The sequence below is a fragment of the Ambystoma mexicanum genome, chromosome 5p (genome assembly GCF_040938575.1).
Source record: "Ambystoma mexicanum isolate Mex_15411 chromosome 5p, UKY_AmexF1_1, whole genome shotgun sequence".
Lineage (NCBI taxonomy): Eukaryota > Metazoa > Chordata > Amphibia > Caudata > Ambystomatidae > Ambystoma > Ambystoma mexicanum.
The window spans coordinates 480,917,610-480,939,320 of NC_090930.1; positions in this window are offsets into that span (position 1 = coordinate 480,917,610).

Consider the following 21,711-nt stretch of genomic DNA (forward strand, 5'->3'; position numbering starts at 1 on the left):
GACGACGCCTGCACACGGTTACCAGGGGAACCGAGGATACATTACCCATGCGAGGCAGCTTCTCGCATTTTGAAATTGAAACCGACGCGCAGGGATACGGCCACTAGTTACTAGATTTCTGAGGTAAGATGACTGCACGCTAGGGTGCAGGGGAACTTATCTGTTATTTAGCAAATATGAAATATGACAAGTGACAAATGCTGGTATGATCTTTAAATCATCATGATTCAATATGCGATGTGTAGGGATTTTCTATTTTAAAGCACATATGGCTTATGCAGGATAAATAACATTGGCCCTTCAGCATTTTTAAAAATGAGACCATATATGACCATCGATATGATTTTAAAGAATTCCCCTATGTAATACGCGATGTGCCCTCATTCTCTCCTATAAGCACACAGTGCTGATGCGGAATAAAGTAACCAATGACAGATTGCCATAGTGCCATTTTATAGATGCCTACAAATAGACAAATATTAGGAGGGAATGTTGGAAGAGCTATGATGCGGTGAGAACGTGTGACATCAACCATCTAAATAGAATGAATGACGCTACTTATGAAGATGGATAGATTATATGGCAAGATGGCCTTACATTTAGAGGTATTAGCCATGTGTTTGCAAAATATTGAAGTACATTAAGTTGCAGGTGGGATTAAACCCAGGGATTTGCAGCTGATGGACTAAATAATTAATGTATTCATGTGGGGTAAGATTGTCTTGCTGTACTCGCGTGTGTTTTTGAAAGAGAAATATGGGGCACAAATGATGGAATAAGGTTAATAGGATGAAGGGGTGAGGTTTGATAATGTTCAAACATTTCAAAGTCTTGTACTATTGAGTATGGAATTCTTTTGGGAACTGAAAAAAAATTCCTTGGTGTTGAACACGAAATCAGTGAGACAATAGCAAGATACATGCATTTTTTCTTTCCTTTTGGAATGTAGGACATTGCACACGGTTGAATAAGTATGATATTATTTCAGTGGAATAAGGTAGCTTAGTCATAGCAAATGTTCATATGGGACCCCTTTTTGATGAATTATATGGTTTGAGGTTTAATATCACTGGTGATGTATTTTGATATGAATGCTACAAACTGACAAGGTTCTTTTTATATCTCTTTTTTTGTTTTGTTTGTCCTTTTTTCTTTAATCAACCTGTTGACGAGGAGAGGAAATTACTGACGGGCCCATTGGTCAGTACTCACCCTCGAAAACTAGTAATGCATGCTAGCTGCACCATATGAGGACAGAGTGCAGGATTCACATACTCCAGCAAGATTCAATAATCAGGACTCGGTAAATTGGCAAAGGGAAGTCTGTTTAATGATACATACATCAGCAGATGAAAATCAGCAGCATCGCGAACATCTGCCTCACCTCGACTTTGTCGAACTTCAGTCAAACAGTCATTGTTATAGGCAAAATTCCGTCATCATTGACGTCTAATTCTACAAAAAATCATCATGCAATATAATTGGTTGGGAAATGTAACTTAAGTATAGGTGCTATATATGTAGGTGTCCAGTCAAATGGTCGAAAATAAAAGATCGAATGACCATTTGATCGACAGTCAAATGGTCGGAAAAAAAAGGTCGAATTTTTTATTGATTTACTTATTTATTTATTTTAGTTTTGGTTGGTTAAAAAATATTTTTAATAAAGAAAACGAATGGGTTAGGGGGCGAACCCCCCATAAAAAAAAAAATCAACCATTTTTTTCGACCATTTGACTGTCGATCAAATGGCATTCGATCCTTTGGTTTTTGACCAAATGACTGGTAACCATATATGTATATGGAAATAACGCAAATGGATTGGATAACTCTTATCGGGTGGGCGTTTATGCCCTTCCCTCTACAACACATGTGATTGACGTCACTACACGTACAACGGCTCATTGGTTACAGTGTCTATAGAACCCTAGATTACATGGTCCCTTGTGATTGGGCAAGTTACACCCATAAACATAAATCTCCATTTTAATTAGCAGCATGCAGGGTAGACACCCAGGTGCCTAGTGTCCCAAGATTCACCCTTCCTCCCTTCCATCAATCAGTGTTTTAGGGCTATGTGTCAATTAGTTGGCTGGGCATGGCCTCGGATCTGTAGTCTCTTATCAGGAAAAGTTATGGCACCCTCGGGTTCTGGATGACATCAGGAGGTGGTACATCTTCGTGCCTGTCTGGTCATGTGCTGGTCCACCGTGAATCTGCTTCAGTTTCCAACCTTTTGTGCATTTTATTTCTTTGTGCGCTTGGCCACCTGCATGGGCCTCCCTTATCTTGACCTTCACGGGCGGGCTGGTATGCTCTGAAGCTGGAGCCTTGTGGACTCATGCTCACCTCCTCTTCCCTGGTTGACCTCGATTTCCCCGGCGTGAGCCTCTCTTTCTTAAGTTTCGATCCCGCTCCTTTCCTCAGCTTGGACCTGGATATGGAGTTTGGCCAGTCAGGTCTTGGCCGCCTGAGTGTACTTCTGCTTTTACAAAATGGAGTCGCACGTGTACATTGTGCTGTGTTGAGGTAGATATATTGTTGGCGCTTGCCGCTCTATTCTTCTTCTAAGCATTACAGACAGTATCGATTTCTTAGCATCTTGCATTTCAAGCTTATTTGCATACGTTCAACAGGGTGGTTGCTTTCATCTCGTCTCGTGGCACCATTCCCTTATATTTTAACAGTGTCTTTCCCCTGTATCCATTATAATTATCCTTGTAGTTACTAGTACTGACATACGTGCTATCAGTAGCCAATTCTGTTTGTTCTCAGGGCTGTTCGGGCCCTTGGTTTATTTCCATTGGCCTTCCATCAAGGCTTTAGGGGTCTCCTTGTGGACCGTATGTAGGCATTCCTCATTTCGTATCAGTGGCTGGTATGGCTGTCTGATAGGGTACCGTGCTGCCCAGGGTTGCCGCATTATGGCTGCTTCAACCGTTACTGATCTCCTTACATACAAAGGGTAGAGTCCCAGTGCAGCTCTCTGTTGGTTCATTTGCTCCTCATACGTCACGTACCACGGCGAGTACCTTACTGGCAACTCGCAATGGGGGGCAGGGGTGCAGGTCATATCTGGGACCTCCTCTACACTCCCCCCTCTGGTCAGTTCATCAACCACTCCTACTTCCTCCTTTATATTCAGTTTCTTTGATTCCTCAGCTTCTTGCTCATCATCTCCTGGGTTTGCACAAGAAGGCGTGAAAGTGTGCAATCTTTGTGTCCATATCTTTATCACTCCTTTCAAGCTTCCTGCTGTTTTCACATGCTCATCTTTGTTCCAGGTCATCAACTGGCATTGTCCATTTGGACTGCAGTAAATCCATTTGCCTTCGTACCTTCTTCGGTATTCCATTTGCCTTAACTTCTTCTTTGGGGTAAGTGAATTTTGTTCCTTCTGGTGCAAATTCACTGGCCTTCACAAAGTCCTTTATCTCCTCATCTGTCAGGTCTCTGGGCTTCCAGCCTGGCTCGACATCGACCATGATTTTCATCCCAATGGCCTTCTTTGCCGTTTTCTGGCACTGTGTGATGATTATCTTGATAACACAGACTCCTAGCATCACCATTGCCAGCAAACTCCCAGAAACTTGGATATATCTGCCATCCATTGCGGGACCCATGAGAATAGGATCCCAAACCAGCTGTCGTCGTCCACTTCATCTGTCTCATCGGTCATCTGGTTTTTCAGGGTTGTTAACATGTCTATGGCCTCTGTGAGGGTTACATTTTCTTCGTCGTGTGATGGTATAAATGTGCAACATGATTCTCCAATTTTTGCGCAAACACCTCCATCCATTGCAGTGATCATGTCAAGCACATATCTGTTCTGGAGGGTCATCAGTCTGACTGCTCTCAGTTCTTCCTTGATTGCGTTGAACCCTTTTATGGTGGTATTGATGGTCTGCAGTAACTCCCATCTCGTTATCTGCAACCACTTGGTATTTGCACCAACCTGGATGTGTGGCAAAAGTATTGTTGTAAATACGGATGAAGATAGGCTAAACAGCCTGTGTTCATAGGGAATGGCATAAAATGCGTCCTCTGATTTGGCGGAGAAGTAATTCTCTCTCTTCATCCTTGACATTAGTTCCACAGACCTCCTTTTCCTCAGGTGAGCATCTGCTTTTGGGAAACTGTCCAAATTCAGTTCATTTTTTGGGATCACTAGTGCAGGAACGGTTTCGTTCACCAGTGTGCATATGCCTCCCAAGTTCCTCGGTAGTCTTATGTAGGCTTTGGATCGACATGCCCAATAGTGGTCCATCAAGACTGCGGTCCCTTGCGACATCCCTGGGGCTTCGTATATTCACCCGCAGTTTTAATTCTCCCCCGTTTTCCTCGTGCCATTACTTCTAAAGCACAGTTTCGGGTTTTCCAGCAGTACTATTTGCAGGGGGCCTCCTCTGTCTTCGACCCACGTTAACCGCTTTACCAATTTTGGCCAGAGTGGTTTACATAGTCTTTGAGAGTTTTCTATGGCTTCTTGGTAGGCTCCAAGGACTATCCAAGCTCGGCAGATTACAACTCCTTCTTCCCCGTCGGGGGAAACTACTGATCCCCAGATCTGCATTTGGCCTCGGTTCTTCCACATTTGAGCTTCTTCTGCCGTTTTCCGTTGGACGTTCAGTCTTGAGTTTATTTCCCACCTTATTCCTGATCCTTTGACGTCAGGGTTCTCATATCTAATCACATGATTCTTGGTGTGCGCCCTGTTTCTTGTTTTGATGTCCTGGACATATCCGTCTTCATCAGGGTAATCCTTTTCGTTGGCCCATATCAACGAGGCGTCTCTCCCCATTAATTGTCCTCTGGTGTTGCACATTGCCACATGTGAAATGCAGTGTGCTGTGGGGACATCTATTTCTACACTCACAAAGATTTTGGACTTGCCCATGCTGTACGGCAGGAGTGCACAGACGAAACATTCTCCTTCTGATTGTCTTCGTCCAACTTCCTTCATGTGCTGATACCATATGTCATTTCCAAGATGGGCCGTGCTGTCCAAGTAATTGTTTAACTCATTATCGGTTTCATATGGACTTCTCTTGATCCTTAGCGTTTTTCTGTAGTTGGCTATCACTATGTCTCTGAATGCGTCTGTACTGCTCTTCAGTTCAGGCAGACTCTTGGGTGTTATCCCTGGAGGGGCAGGTTTCATTTCCTGCCCTGCAGTAATAGGGGGACGATTTACGCTTCTTTTCCTTCCCCCCTGCATTCTTTTGTAGACCTCCTCCCACCACATTTGACTTACCGTCCTTCCAACACGTAGCTGTGTCGTAGGCTCAGTAGTTACTCCTGGCATTGGAGCTGGCATACTCATTATCCCAGTTGTGATGGTTGTCTTGCTCAGCTCCTCATGAAGCTTCTTTGCTCTAAGTATGAGTGGAAACACATACTCAACTACCACATGTGTTTTCTCAGTGAGTTCTTTCGTTGCTTCCTCCGTTCTATTGAGTGATTATGCTCTTTCACTTCGGTTTGGTTTCTCACGTTGCTCCCTGCCTTCTGGAGCTGCTTGTTCCACAGGTGATTTCTCTCTTTCAGTTGGTTTGGCCTGCGGTTTTGTAGCCTTTGACACTTGCCCTTGTTCGTGTGCACTCAGTGTATGGGTGCGTGCCGTGGACAGTGCTATGTTATCATTCATTCCGTGCTGACCCTGTCTCCAGCCTTTCTCACCATTCATTACTTCAAGTGTATACGTATTACTGCTAATTACATTCAACTGTAAATTGTTTGCTTTACCATCAGTTTTTCTTGGAACAGGGATGACAATATAAGGTCTGGGTACTTTTGTGGGCCCCAGACGTTCATTACCTGGTGGATTCACAGACATTGGGACGCTTCGTGCACCAATAAAAAATGCAGTCCTAATAGTTAATGATAGAAATACTACAATAATCCCAATGCATATACATATGACGGCCTTGAAAGAAAGCTTGCAGCATCTCCTTCCAGGGAACTGTGGGTGCCCTTCCACTGGCGGTACGACTAGGTTACTGTTTTGGGCCCCCATTTCAACCAAGTCCATAGTCAATAGTTTATTTTTCTCCTTATTCTGATTTTGTCGCTCAAAAGTTCAGTAAACACTAAAGCGACAAGTGCAGTTCAGTGTCCCCCCTCTTGCAGTGATGATGATGATAGTCTCTGAGTATGGAGTACAGTTCCTTTGCTAGGCTATGGAAAAAGGTTAGACTATCGTTTTCAACACATCATAATTATCCTGTATTTGTATGGCCAACATATTCCTAGGGCACTCTTCCAACTCGCCTTGGCCCTGGGGACATACAGGAATTTGTTTGCAGTGACACCATGAAAGGATGGATTCGTTACACATCACGCAAAAATAAAATATTGAAAAAATAAAAATAAAAATAAAAGTGAACATATGAGAAGGTAGGAAAAAATAAGAAAAAGGTTGAAAAAGGTAAACACGGTAGTGAAGTTCATGTCTCTGTTCCTTTCACTTGGTCTTTCGAGGTCGAGTTGGTGAACAGTCTCTCTCTCCCCCATTTACTCCACTATGGAACAATGATGCAAAAATAGAAAAAATAAGAAAAATAGGAAAAGAAGTTCAAGATGGCATTGTCCTTGTTTCCGCCTTTTTGGTCCGTACTACGTTGGAAGCATGACGAACTGTGTCTTTGTTTCCTTGCTCTGTCCCCAGCTGGGGGATGATGGAAAGTTGTATCTTGTCTCTCCCCCTTCTAAGGCTCTTCTTAGCAGTGGATGTCCATAATTGCTTCTTAGTTGTGATGTAATAGCCCTCAGGAGCCAATTCAATTGGGCATTTTTTGCTGGATCATTAAGAAAAGTGGGCACATCAATGTTGTGGGGTCTGCCCACTAGTTCTCGAAAGTTTTCAATGAGACGAAAGAAAACACAAAAGGCATACCGACTGTCTTTGGGTGTTAATGACATTTGCTCTGATTCTTTGGCTCTTAGGTCACAGGCCTTTCATGCAGTGTGATCAGTCTTCGCCTCCTCGATCTGTCCCTCACCGAATAGTCTCACAGGAATCTCCTTAGGAACTCTCGCTCGAAGTTGGATAGTTCCACTTGGAGCATAATTCCATGGAGAAGAGTCTTCATGTGTGGGAAATTGACTGGATCTCTAAGGAAGGTAGCAACATCGACATCAGCAGGCCTTCCCACCATTTCTGGATAGTCTTTGACTAGCCTGATCAGGACGTTGTGGGCTAGCTGCGTGTCTGCAGGGGACAGGGACATTTGCGTTGTTTTGCTGGGTCCCGATCACAAGTCTTTTTGTTGTTGTGAACAGGTCTTGCACTTTCCTGCTGCGTGGTCTGCTACCACATTGTTCAGTTTACTCCATATTTGATTCAGGATGTGATTATTTCGGGGATCTCTGATGAAAGTCAGGGTATGTGTTGTCCTCCCGACAAGTTCTGGGCACTCCTTAATGATTTTAAAGAATAAAATGTAGGTAACTTCGTCAATAACTGCTTGAGGTGGGAGCATTAGTCTTTTGTTCACTGTGCTCAGGCAACTCGGCAAAGACCTCTGCGATGACAGTCAGTAGCTGCCTGATTACCTTCTTATTTTCTGGATCTTGAATATATTCTGTGACACTTGTTTCTCTCCCTATGAGTGACGGATAGGACAGTACTACTAGCTGAAAATAGGTGATCACATCCCACTTGAGACTTCTGCTGGGGTGAACCATATGTCTGTGAACAGAGTCTTGATACTGGATGCTTCAGGATACCAGTTTTAGTTTACAAGAGTGTCCTGTTTTTACAGTTTATCAGAGTCTGAGAGTTTGTGTTCAATGCTTTGTGGCTCAACGTGATCAAGCTATCAGTGTTACTGCAGGTTCAGAGTATGCAACTTTTTCCTTTACACCGTGAGTTCAGCTGCACTTTGCATTCGTTTGAAGGTCTTGTACCTCATTCAGTGTCTGGAGGAGAAGTTCAGTGTACAGCCACAGGTTTCACAGCAAGTTCCTTAGTTTATGTTTGCTGCTTGTGCGTCCTTCTTCCTCGCCATAGACCTTGTCTGCACGTGCTGCGGTCCTTCCCCGTTGTCTGTGGATTCCCAGGCAGTAGATGCAGTAGGAGTGCTCTCTCCTATAAAAGGTGTTATGTCGTTCAGGAAGATCCAGGCTCTTCTGCCCACAAGCTTGACAGCGGACGGGGTGCAGTCCTCTACGATGAAGGGGCCGTTAAACCTCGGCTCGTCCCATTTCTTTCTCGCAAAGTTTTTGACCAGAACTCTGTCTCCAGGGAAGACAAGGGGTGCGCCAAGGCTGAGAGCTGCACCTGCCTCAGCACTATCTGCAGTGGTTCGTGCTGTGCTGTCCCCTTTCCGCCGTCGCTGTAGCTGGCCTGTAATGACAGTGGCACTGGATGTGAGACAGTCCAGATAAACGTTAATTTCTTCTCCTAGAACCTCCCTAGTTGTCTGGGCATCATATCTAGCTCTGTCTCGGGGGGTAAGGGGAGTCCTAATCCTTCTCCTAGTAACTATTTTGGGTGGCATGAGATGATGGTCGGAGCCTGATTGGTTCCGAAGCGCATACAATGCCAGTGTTATGCAGTGCATCCATCCCTTTCTTAAGGTGAGCTTCAACTTGGCTATCCTCTCCTTAAGCCAGCCGTTGATTCGCTCACATATCCAATTTCCTTCTGGATGATACGCCAATGAGAACTTGTGCTTTATACCAAGCAACGAGCTAATTTGTTTGAACACTGCGATCACGAAATGAGGCCCATTGTCTGATCTCATAACCTCACACACCCCCCATCTAGGGAAGACCTCCCTCACCAGGAATTTAGAAGCACAGGCGGCATCGGGGTGTGTACAGGGACCTGCTTCCACCCATCTGGAAAAGGGACACACCACCACAATTAAATACCTGTACCCATTACACACATAATCGATATGCAGGTGCTGGAAAGGTCCACTTGGTCTGGGGATGACTCCTCTCACTACTTTTAATGTGTGCCCAGAGGTGAATTGTTGGCAGACAATGCAATTTACCATAATGAATGCAACATGCTCTGCTAAATTTGGTGTAAACCAGTCTTCGGCAAGCGTTGCGGCAAGATTTTCTATTGTCATGTCAATGCGGTAATGAAGCTGTTCTAACGCTACTTTTAGAAGGGTGACAGGCATTACTGGTTTACCAGTGCTGTCTTGCCTCCACAATCCTTCTGAGGGGTTTAAAGAACACCCTCGACGCTTCCAAAGATTTGTTCTCTCCTGAGGTGCCTCCCCCTGGAGCTCCATTAACTGAGACTGCCCCATATAACTATAGGCTTCTGGTGTGGCTCGCGCCACCATCATACGTTCATGGGTACGTGCCTCATCCACGTCCATGATTGTTTCAGCTTTGGATGCCGTGCGCTTGGCTTCCGTGTCCGCTTCATGGTATCCGCATGACACAAAATCTGTCCCTTTGGTATGAGCGGCGCATTTTACGACCGCTATGCCCACTGGGAGCTGTAATGCTTTTATCAGCCTGTCCAGTAAGGCTGCGTGCTGCACTGGTGTGCCGTCCGCTCGGAGGTAGCCCCTCCGTTTCCAGCGCGCCAGTCCTGCCTGCACTGTAGACGTCACAAAGGCGGAGTCACTGTACACTGTTACTTCCTGGTGTGCGTGATTCTCACTGTCGAGTATCAATGCCACTAGTTCTGCTGCCTGTGCCGAATAATGAGATGGTATTCGTGCACTGACAAGTACTTGGAACTCTCCATTCGCCATGTGTTTGATCACGGCCACGCCTGTATAGCTTTGCCCGTCCTCTTGGTCAATCCTCGAAGACCAGTCAATAAAGACGATCTCTCCACTTGGCAGGGCATTTTCCTTGACCCTGCGGATATCATCATAGTATTCTTCATAGTTCGCAGAGTGATGCACAGGTTCTCCCTCTGTGACTGGCTCAGCAATAAACATAGCAGGGTTCGCCGTTTTGCATCACACTATTTTGATCGATGGATTGGAGATAATCACCTCGTAGGCTGATGCTCTCTGAGAAGTCAGCATGCCCTTTGGCTTCTCTAGTATGGCGAATAATGAGTGCTGAACATATAATGTCATGGAGCACCCCATCACAATGGATGACGCCTTCTCAATGGCGAACGCAGCGGCAGCTAAATTTTGTTTGCACGGGAAGTGGCTTTTCATAACCGGGTCCAAACTTCACTGTAATATGCTAAGGGTTTATATCCCAGTGAGGTTCGCTGTGCGAGTACTGGCGTCATGAAATCGCCATCAATATGAGAAAACAGATAGAATTCCTCAGCATAATTAGGAATCCCGAGGACTGGGGCCTTACAAATTGCCCAATTGAGTTCTGTAAACCCTTTCTCCATCGCTTCATTCCATTCAATTTGTTCTCTCGTCGCCTGGGCCTTTTTAAGGGCCTGCAACAAGGGCTTGGTATACGAGCTGTAGTCAAAGATCCATGCTCTGACATAGTTGCACAGGCCTAGAAAGCTTTGCATTTGCTTTACTGGGCGTGGCTTGGCCGTGTTCATGATAGCCTCAGCCCTTTCTGGGGTTACCTTTTTCCCCTCATGTGAGATCAGTTGCCCTATGTAAAGCACCTCCTGTTGGCAGTATTGCAACTTGTCCTTGTCCACTTTGTACCCCTGGCACTGTATCGTCATTGAAATATTCCATGCGTACCAGCGCTAACATCATCCTCTGCGGCACCTTCCGCTTGATCATTTTGACCCAAAATATGAGACTCACTTCCACCCGTGTCTCTTCTAGGTCAGGGTGTTCTTCGAACAGATCGTCATCGGTGACTTCAGTCACACGATACCCTTCTTCGATGGTGACAATCGTACACCAAGGTCTGCCCTAGTCATCACATACTTCAACTAATACTACCTTTCCTCACACCACGGCAGATTGTATCATTAAGGGAAATACTTGTCCCTCCTCTTCGTGCATGGGTATTCTTGGCCTGAATAGAAACTCATCCGGGGTTCTCATAGTTTTGTCTGCGAGGCCAGGCAGTCCCGCCATAAGCACTCGCATGCCATATGCGAACACTTCTGGTTCCAGTGGTATAGCTCTCATTGCTGCACGTCCAGAGTATGCTCTGATCATTTCGCACACGTTTGAATAATACATTCCTGGAGTGGAGCATACTATGCCATCCTCCGTGAACGAGGTGGTCATATTCAACTTGGTCATCAAGTCCCGACCCATGATATTCACCAGGGACTGACGAGAATACAATAAGGGTACATTCATGTCGCACTCTCCCACTGAGACTGGGAGTGCATCAGTAAAGGGAACTCTGCTATGAGCTCCAGTAAAACTCTGGGTATCTATGGCCTCGCCAGACAAGGAGAACTTGCCTTCTCGTATGCACGAGCGTGTTACACCCGTGTCAACTAAGAAGGAATATTCTTTCCCCCCTATGGTGACATTTACCCAAGGATCCCTATTAGGGTCTGGTGTCACTGATAGGATAGAGCACATCAGAGTTCCCTGTGAGCCGTCCTATTTATATATAGGTTCGGTCCACTGTATACCTGTGGGTTTCCCCCGCCAGAATTAGTGCCCTGATCCACTTGCAGCAGTGTCTGCTGGGGTTGTCCCTGTGGTACATTTCCCATGTTCAGTGGCTGGACCATTTGCTGTGCACCTTGCTGCAAGCCAACTGCCTGCTGCAGCACGGTATAGTTTTGTGCACTGCCCTGTTGTGGGGTAGCAGGTTGATTCACCATGCCTGCCCCCAACCCTTGGTTGATCTTCCACATGCTTTGGCTTCTGCACATGCGCGCCGCGTGTCCTGTTACTCTACACAACCAACACATCTGTCCATCTGGCATAGTCGGACTAGCCATCGGTGCGTTCTGGATACCGTTTTGAACATTCTGTAAACCTCCTTGTTTACCTCCAAATCCTCCCTGATTGCTCTGCCATTCTCTTCCTCCAAATCCCCTTCCTCTCGGGTAATATCCCGCATTACCCTGATTGTTTTGTGGCAGGTAAGAGGCACGTTGTGCACTCGATTCAGCTGGACTTGTTAGCATGGCTCCCTCGAGAGCATACTTTGAGAGCTTTCTTTGCAATAGCTTTGCCTCCTCTCCCTTACGCGTTGCCTCTTTCTTCCGATTCTTTTCTTGCAACAGTCTACAATAATGGGCAATCGTCAACTGGATTTCGGCCCACAGTTTAGCTTCTATTCCTACCAATTATTTTAGCTGTTTTTGCACCGGTTCTGGTAACCCTTGACACAATATATGATAGAATACAGGGACAGATTTCGTCCAAGATTCATGCGTTTCGAGCACCCACGCGTCTTGAAAATTCTGGATATAAAGCAAAGGATCCTCTGGCTCCTTCATTTTTTGAGTCATTATAGCTCCCATATCAGATGTGTCTGGATATAGCGTACCCAGCGCTTTCCACACTGATGCTCTACAGTTGTTAAATGGTGCCCCGTCATGAGAGGTGTTAGTTATGGTTACCCTGGGGTATCCTGCCTTTTTCCACACGTCGTCTGCTCTTTCACCAAGTATAGCAATTAGAAGACCATTGATGTCCCCTATGGCTAGAGTGACGCCCCCCGTCATTTTCACTTGCTCATGTATCCATTTTCCGGCTCCCGAACTCAGCATTGGAAGCTTATTTTTAAGATTCTCTCGGTCCATGTGTGGCCATGGAATATATTGTGGTCTTGCTCCCCCCTTTTCTAGCAGTGGGAATTGGAATGCGCAATCCTCCTTTTACTTCTCTATACCTCCTCGGTCTCTTGCCGGGGCAGCGTTCCCGCCTTGCCTTCTACCTGGCAATGCCCTTAACCTATCTGTATAGGCAGGTACTGATGCCCCCCTCTGACTGTGGGGTGTCTCTTCATGTTGGCTGGACTGTCCAGCGGACTTCGGTGTCCTATCTATGGACCCGCTAGCATCTGACCATCGTATCTTTCGGTTCCCTGGGAGTCGCTTTTCGCACCGCCTCCCTTCATCATACGCCACTTCCTCCGCTTCCCCATCGGAGTCTGATTCCGAGTACTCCCAATTTACACAACTTCTCGCATCATCTTCGTTCTGCCCAACTTCTAGTCTATCTAGGGAACGTCCCTTACTCCCACTACTTTGGGTGACATCCTCAGTGTCATATAGCTGAGTGCTCTCTAAGCGCACATCAACCCTTCCCTCTTGGGAGATTCTTTCCAGTCCCATCTCATCGTATATTTGATCAATTGCTTCCCCGATGCTTCTGGCGTCGAAGTCATCATCAATAACTGTCCCGCTTGCACCTGGTACCACATCGTGTGCAGGGAACAACTCTTCTATGTCTTCCCAGTCTACAACAGGATTGGGTTTTTTCACTTCCCGTTGCAAGAATTCTAAATCTTGCACCCTTTGCCTGCGTTTACGTTCTGCTTCCTCATCCATTTCTCTTTGCTTCTTTGCTTCCTCTCTACCCTTATCTACTTCCCTCATCTGTTCATTCCTACGCTCCCTTGCCCTTCTACTTTCCTCCTCTTCTTTCTTCTTCAGTTTCCTTTCGTGCACCCTCCTTTCTTCCTCCAACTTTAGCATGTTCTGCCTGTACTTTTCATAGGCTGTATATTGCATCCTTCTTTCTTGCCCTCTCGTTTCTTATGTCCACTTCTTTGTCCCTTTCCTTTCTTTGCGCCTCATCAGACCGTTCACTCGGCCTTGCACCATCACTTCCTTTTCCATCTTACTTCAACAGTATCTGCCCTCCCATCCATTCATCCTTTGTAAATGTTAACTCATCGGTTCCTTTCCGCTTATTTCCCTCTCTCTCTATAGAGAGGTGCACTTGTTTGTGCCTGGTCCTTCCTTTCCTCACCTCGCCTCTCTTTTCCCCATGGGACTGTGGAGGCCGAGTCAATTTCATGTTCCTTCTCTTTTTCGTCTCATCTCTGCTACACGCAGGTGACTCATATGCAGGGTTGCTATAACCTGTGGCTGCCTTAAATTCTCTTAGTGGGTAAAGGCCCTCCGACTTACTTCCCTCAACAACTGGTTCCAGCAGGGCAGGTGGTGCGGTAGGCGTCTCACCCCCCTCCGTACATACATTTAACATCCAGTCTGCGGGGGTTCTTCTTCTTTTACTTGTTCAAACATTTTCCAAAGCTTGAGAACAGCAAGGCGTTTTTCAAGCTTCTTCCCGCTATATGTGGCATGTAAGAAGGTGGTCATGTGCTGTAAAACAGCCTTAGACAATGACCCATTTTGGGGCCACGGCATAAACATTTTATTTGTGGTGCCCTTAACTCACTCCTGGCTATATTTCTTCAATTTTGTTGCATACTTTGGCAACTGCTTGCACAAATGTGCAAGTGGGGTAACTTCTTCCATTCTTAATTTTGTCACTAACAATGTTCATACAGTTTTTCAACTTTACGCTATTATGAGCAAGCACCACATACGCGAGCTCCAATCCAATTTTCCCGCAAAATTTTATACATACAGTTTTACTCAAAACACATCAATTCAGTGGCGATTCCCTCTCATTTACAGAATCGCGTAAAGCAAAAATACATTGCCATCAATTAATAACACAATAATTCCACATTCAGCATACACAGGACATATAGGACAGACGCTTGACAGACTAGACGGACACCAGCTGGACACCAGCTGGTCGTACGTATACCTGCATTCTAATTACTACCCCGTCATGGGATTTGAACGAACCCCATTCTTACGTCTTTAAACGTAAGTGTAGCCTAATGTCCCCTCTCTGTGGGCTCTGGGTTCATGTTCCTTCTGACCACTCTTTAAAGGCGAATTTTACAGTTTTCTCTTGGGTGCCCCCCGGTATTCCTTACAGTTTTTTTCTCGGGTGCCCCGCCGGTGTTCCTTACAGTTTTTTTTCTATCGGGTGCCCCCCGGTATTCCTTACAGTTTTTTTCTCGGCTGCCCCCTGGTATTCCTTACAGTTTTTTTTCTCTCGGGTGCCCCCCCCCCCTGGTATTCCTTACAGTTTTTTCTCGGGTCCCCCCCGGTATTCCTTACAGTTTTTTCTCGGGTGCCCCCCCGGTATTTTTCCCGATTACTTCAGGTGCCCCAGGTTTTTACCCTCTATATCTCTACAGTCTTTCCTACTTTTAACTGTATTACTTTTCTCCACCACCCTCCGTTACCTCTACCCTTCTTACTCTAAGGCCCTTAAGACATTTTCCAAGGTAACGAGTTTCGTTGTTTTCACTCACCGATCGCCTCTTTTCCTCTCTGGAACTTCAGGATCACTGCCCCTTCCTCTTCCTGCTTTTATGGTTTTCGTCCGATCCGCTGCCCGTGGGAATGAGAAGGGTTATGCTTGGAAAGGCGGGTTCCTTCAGACCCACTGCAGATTTTTTGGGAATAATTACACTATCATTGTCCACGGGGAGCTTCTGAGCCTACTCAGCTGGAATAGCGAAAGGACTCGTGATGTAACAGAAGGCCCAGAGTTACTTTGTGCCATCGGTCTAAAGGTGTCTTACACTATATCAATCGATAATCTATAATCGATGGCCGAAACCATCCTCCGCTACCAAGTGTTGACGAGGAGAGGAAATTACTGACGGGCCCATTGGTCACTACTCACCCTCGAAAACTAGTAATGCATGATAGCTGCACCACATGAGGACAGAGTGCAGGATTCACATACTCCAGCAAGATTCAATAATCAGGACTCAGTAAATTGGCAAAGGGAAGTCCGTTTAATGATACATACATCAGCAGATGGAAATCATCAGCATCACGAACATCTGCCTCACCCCGACTTCCTCGAACTTCAGTCAAACAGTCATTGCTATAGGCAAAATTCCGTCTTCATTGACGTCTAATTCTACAAAAAATCATCATGCAATATAATTGGTTGGGAAAGGTAACTTAAGTATAGGTGCTATATCTGTATATGGAAATAACGCAAGTGGATTGGATAACTCTTATTGGGTGGGCGTCTACGCCCTTCCCTCTACAACACACGTGATTGACATCACTACACATACGACGTCTCATTGGTTACAGTGTCTATAGGACCCTAGATTACATGGTCTCTTGTGATTGAGCAAGTTACACCCCTAAACATAAAGCTCCATTTTAATTAGCAGCATGCATGGTAGACACCCAGGTGCCTAGTGTCCCAAGATTCACCCTTCCTCCCTTCCATCAATCAGTGTTTTAGGGCTATCTGTCAATTAGTTGGCTGGGTATGGCCTCGGATCTGTAGTCTCTTATCAGTTAGGCGCCCTCGGGTTCTGGATGACATCAGGAGGTGGTACATCTTCATGCCTGTCTGGTCACGTGCTGGTCCACCATGAATCTGCTTCAGTTTCCAACCTTTTGTGCATTTTAATTCTGTGTGCGCTTGGCCACCTGCATGGGCCTCCCTTATCTTGACCTTCACAGGCGGGCTGGTATGCTCTGAAGCTGGAGCCTCGTGGGCTCATGCTCACCTCCCCTTCTCTGGTTGACCTCGATTTCCCCGGCATGAGCCTCTCTTTGTTAAGTTTCGATCCCGCTCCTTTCCTCAGCTTGGACCTGGATATGGAGCTTGGCCAGTCAGGCCTTGGCCGCCTGAGTGTACTTCTGCTTTTACAAAATGGAGTTGCACGTGTACATTGTGCTGTGCTGAGGTAGATATATGGTTGGCGCTTGCCGCTCTATTCTTCTACTAAGTATTGCAGGCAGTATCGATTTCTTAGCATCTTGCATTTCAAACTTATTTACATACGTTCAACAGGGTGGTTGCTTCCATCTCGTCTCGTGGCACCATTCCCTTATATTTTAACAGTGTCTTTCCCCTGTATCCGTTATAATTATCCTTGTAGTTACTAGTACTGACATATGTGCTATCAGTAGCCAATTCTGTTTGTTCTCAGGGCTGTTCGGGCCCTTGATTTATTTCCATTGGCCTTCCATTAAGGCTTTAGGGGTCTCCTCGTGGACCGTATGTAGGTATTCCTCATTTCGTATTAGTGGCTGGTATGGCTGTCTGATAGGGTACCGTGCTGCCCAGGGTTGCTGCGTTATGGCTGCTTCAACCAGTACTGATCTCCTTACGTACAAGGGGCAGAGTCCCAGTGCGGCTCTCTGTTGGTTCATTTGCTCCTCATGCGTCACGTACCACAGCGAGTACTTTACTGACAACTCGCAATGGGGGCAGGGGTGCAGGTCATATCTGGGACCTACTCTACAAACCCCAAACATCCTCCCCACTGCCCCTCCCTACATCTCTGTCATGACCTCAATGTAGATGGATGTTGTATCAGGAAAGACATTTATATCCTTGAGATAACTAATGGACAGATTTAAGAAAGGCACAGGGTGCCAAAAAACATGTGTTATTCATATGAGCACTTTCATAAGATTGGCATTATAAAATTAAATGGAACAAGTTTCTGTGTACAAAAACGAGTGTGGCGCAGTCATTTATGAAAAGCAAGTACACATTTCAGAATGGAAGTTGGGTTTCTTCTTCCTCCGAATATCTCATTAGCGCAACTCAGAACCAAAAAGATTTTAGGAACAAGTAGCTGGGCCTAAGTAATTGATATCAATGAAACCCATTGAATTGAACATCTTCTTTAGAAGTGGGTGCACAAGGGAGTGCTTGAGGGGGGAAGGGAAGGTTCCAGTGACAAAAGAGTGATTGCAAAAATCGGCCAAGGCTGGAGCAAGGGTGACATTATGGTCCTTGATGGTTCTGGGGGAGCAGGGGAGAACCTGCTTGGACAACACTTTCATAGATCGGACTTGTCTAGAAACATTGTCAGGGTTGAACACTGTAAAGAAGGAGAAAGGAGGAGTAGAAATGGCTGGGGAGGAGCCAGGAGTGGTCCAGAGGAGGTGGAAGAGGAGGTAGATGAAGTGAGAGTGGACAGGATGTCCTGAGTTTTAGTGGTGAAATAAGAAGCCAGAGCTGTGTAGAGAGTCTGGGAGGGAACAGGAGAGGTAGAGACTGCAACAGGGCTTGCCAGCTCCTTGCAGATTTTGAAAGGTTCGGCTGAGTTGTTAGTGGCTGCAGAGACGTGGGCTTGGATGTAGGGTCTCTTCTTGGAGATAACAGAGAGTCTGTACTGCCTTTGGAGCAGCTGGCAGGCAAGTTTGTCAGATGGTGCGCTTGATGCCCTCCACTTCCTCTCAGCCACCGTTTAAGGGTGGCGAGGTCAGAATCATACGAAGAGTTGCACTTGGATGTGGGATTCGAAAACAGATCCTCATGACAGGGGCAAGAATGTCAATAGTGTTAGAGATAGAGAGATGAAGGTAAGAGAGGGCTGTGTCAGAGTGTGAGTCAGCCAAAGGTGTAGGAGGAGGAGAGAAAGTAGCGTCAAAAGTCTCTACTGACAAAAGGTTGATGGGCCGAAAGGCCGTGAAGGTGGGTGGCCATGCTGGGGTCGGCTTAACCTGAGGGGTAGAGAGAGAAATGTCGGAGGAAAGAAGAAAGTGGTCACTCCATGATAGAGGAGTGTTGAAAGGGTTGTAGAGGGTGAGGTCTGAAGTGATCAGAACATCCAGGGTGTGCCCTGCAGAGTGAGTCGGGCCAGAGGGAAGAATGAAGAGAGGAAGAGAGTCGCATAGGACTGACCATTGCTTTACTTAGCATGTATTGCTGACACTGTTTTCAAGCTACGATTATCCTAACACTACACTAAATCATTTCCAAAAGGCCGAGACATTATATGGTTCTCAACCCCCACTATCTACATGATCACCAAAAACTGAAAATATAAAAAACACACGTGTTCTTTTGTATTGTAAATAGGCACACGTAAACTGACCATACTCAAATTTGTCAGATGCCAGGGACGTAACGCATGGAAAAATAATGGTGGTATGTGGTAATGACACAGATACGTCCACTGTACTTCATTAACGTTATGTTTTAACACAGGCTTGTCCTTCACGTTACACAGCAGCAATACAATTATTTGTGCATTACAAAGTTAATTCATCCTTTATTTTAATACAATGCATGCCAACTGTGGGGGTTTTCCAAATTTAATTACGGAAAATTAAGTCTTGTTGCACAGAGAGGGCCCCGCCCCGAATTTACAACGCACACCGAAAGTGTGCATATGTTATTATTTTGCACAGTACTTATTTGATTACTTCTAAAAGAGAAACAGAGAGAAACGTATCATTTTCCACTACAGGATGCAACCAAAGTAGAGCATTTTACGTAAATAAATGCTAGATTTCAACTGCCGGACATTCCACAAGGACCACCAAGTCAGAACTCATTGGCAATAAAGCCAGTCAGATACCTCAGCGAGTTAAGTGCTCATTGCATACTGTCCACAATTCAGACGTTTTACAATTCAGACGTTTTACCAAATCTGCAAAAATGACGGCAACGAACAATATAAACCATTACTATATATCTTTTTTTTCTGTTCTCGCTTGTTGGTATTATGGGGAAAACAGCAATATATTACAAATAACTGCTGTAGATGTACAATTGATCACCTCACTACCTGGCTGCAGAATCCCCAGGGTGCGTCACGGCTGATGGCTACTCCAACCCAACCCTTTCTTCTACGGCCTTTCATGCATCCCTGCCCGCCACAGATACCGGTGACACCGACATCGGGATGGAGGTCCTTACCTGTGCTGTATGGAGGCATTCAGAGCAGGGATCTCAAGCGGGGCGCTAGGGCCATGCAGCACTGTGAGGAGAGGTGGCAGCAGACCACAGAGGAGAAATGCGGTGCAGCGATGGAGAGTCTTTGGAAATTGCTGTACCATGGATGGCAACAGTAGGGAAAGACGGGATGGTGACCATGACAAAGGTGGAGGGAAGGGGGGCAGAGCTCCAGTATCCCACACAGGTCTAGTTGCAAGGGCTAGATCACTCTGCAGACTTTAAACATAGCCCAACAGGAGATTAAGGGAAAATAACCATTGTTGCATACACATGAGAAACAAACAGGACACATAGGTAAATCCAGTCATATTGCTCCCACATCAGAGCTCGCACAGCTTCCACAACATCAGCAGGCCACCAGAAGTGAGCGAGAGGATGTCGCCCCAAATGGCGCTTCGGCCATTTCATTTCCCAGGCGTCGGCAAGTTGCCATGGCAATTCCATACACTGCTCCAAAACTCCCCTTTACAGTTCTTTACATTAGCAATGTTTTGGCAATACCATGGGGGTTACACCACCAAAATGCGCCAAAACCAATGATATATGTGGTTTTTCTGAGACTGTTCATGTCATTGGTCTATGGTGTTCAGGGGTGGAAAACTTTGGCATAGTGCAGCAAATTTAGAAAACAAGCGCATTTTTAAATGTTATGTATACGTTCAAGTAGCAAGTCAGTTGTGTTTAAGCATTGCAGATTTAGGGCATTTTCAACGAATATAGTGCCCATATATTTATGCACCAGGTTCATCTCTCATTCCCTTCCCATGGGCATGCTTCCTACAATGGAAAGCAGCATGCAGGCTTCACGCTGGGCAGATGATTAGAACCCATGAGTGTCAGCTAGCCTGGTGCACTGTTAGGTCGCGATTGACATACTGCTTTTGCGCAGTGAAAGTTGCACGGCCGTTTACTGCATTGCTACTCTTCACACTCATTTTGATGTAGTGTAAAGAAGACACCCTCTTCAAGCCTATGCAGAAGCTGTGATATTCTGCAGCCTAATTGTCAGCGGCATTTCTCATCTACCGTATGGGTTATAGGGTACATGAAACGCACAGTAGTGCCATATTTGAACGCAGCTATGAATCTAAAAAGAACATTGCATTAATGATGCATAAACACTGAAGGCACCCTTCCTGGTTTGGTACTTGTCACAGCACATCCGCGAGGCTGGCTCATGAGCTCTCCTTGTCATTTAAAAAGTCAGAGGAACACAGCGAGTGGTCTGTGGCAACACTGGCAAAACCTTGATGTTGTAAATGCCGCTGGGCTCGGCCTACCAACCCTGCACTGGATTACTCATCCACTGCACGGTCCCTGTTGTGGTGTGGTGAGTGAAGCCCTAACTTTCAATTTGAATGTCAAAATGCATTTGCCATAGAGCAGTGAGGAAAAGTATTGACACCTGGACCCCACCATATGCTATATTTGCTTATATTATCCATAGAAAGAATTGTCTGTAGTGTGGGAATTGCCGCTTTGTGAACGTGCCCTTTAAGGGTACGTCATGTGAAAGCAAGAGGAGCAGTCAGGAGGGGAAAAAGTTCAGTTGGTAACAAAGAGGTTGAACTACACCCACGTTTCCTTATCCTTCCTTGCATACTGTTTTCGGGCCGTTACACTCCCAACAACGTCAGCTGCGGCTTCCTGTGTGTCTCGGTAGTGAGCCATCCTTCCTACGTTATGTGACGCCTCCTGTCAGTATCCCCCCGACGTCCCGTGCCTCTGGCGCGTCCTCCACTGCCTGCGAATGCTGCAGCTCAGCGCTGTGCTGTGCCTCATCCTGTGAGAGTTTCCCTGACATCCCACGCCTCCAGCGTGTCCTTCACAGCCCACACGGATGCAGAGTTGTGATGTATCTGAGTCAGGAATGACATGGAGCAGGAACCAGGCTGACTCAGGTAAGTGTAAAAGGAAACAGGCTTTATTCTTCTTGGTTACATAGCATAGTCAATGAAAGGTAGGAGAGTAAGTAATAAGCCTCTGCCCTGGTTCCCAGTCTATCTCCAAGTTCCAACCGACACTCTCTAGAATCCCCAGGCTGCCCACACTCCAAGCTCCACCTCATCATTCCATGAGGCCCCTGCATACACACAGCCAGTCACCA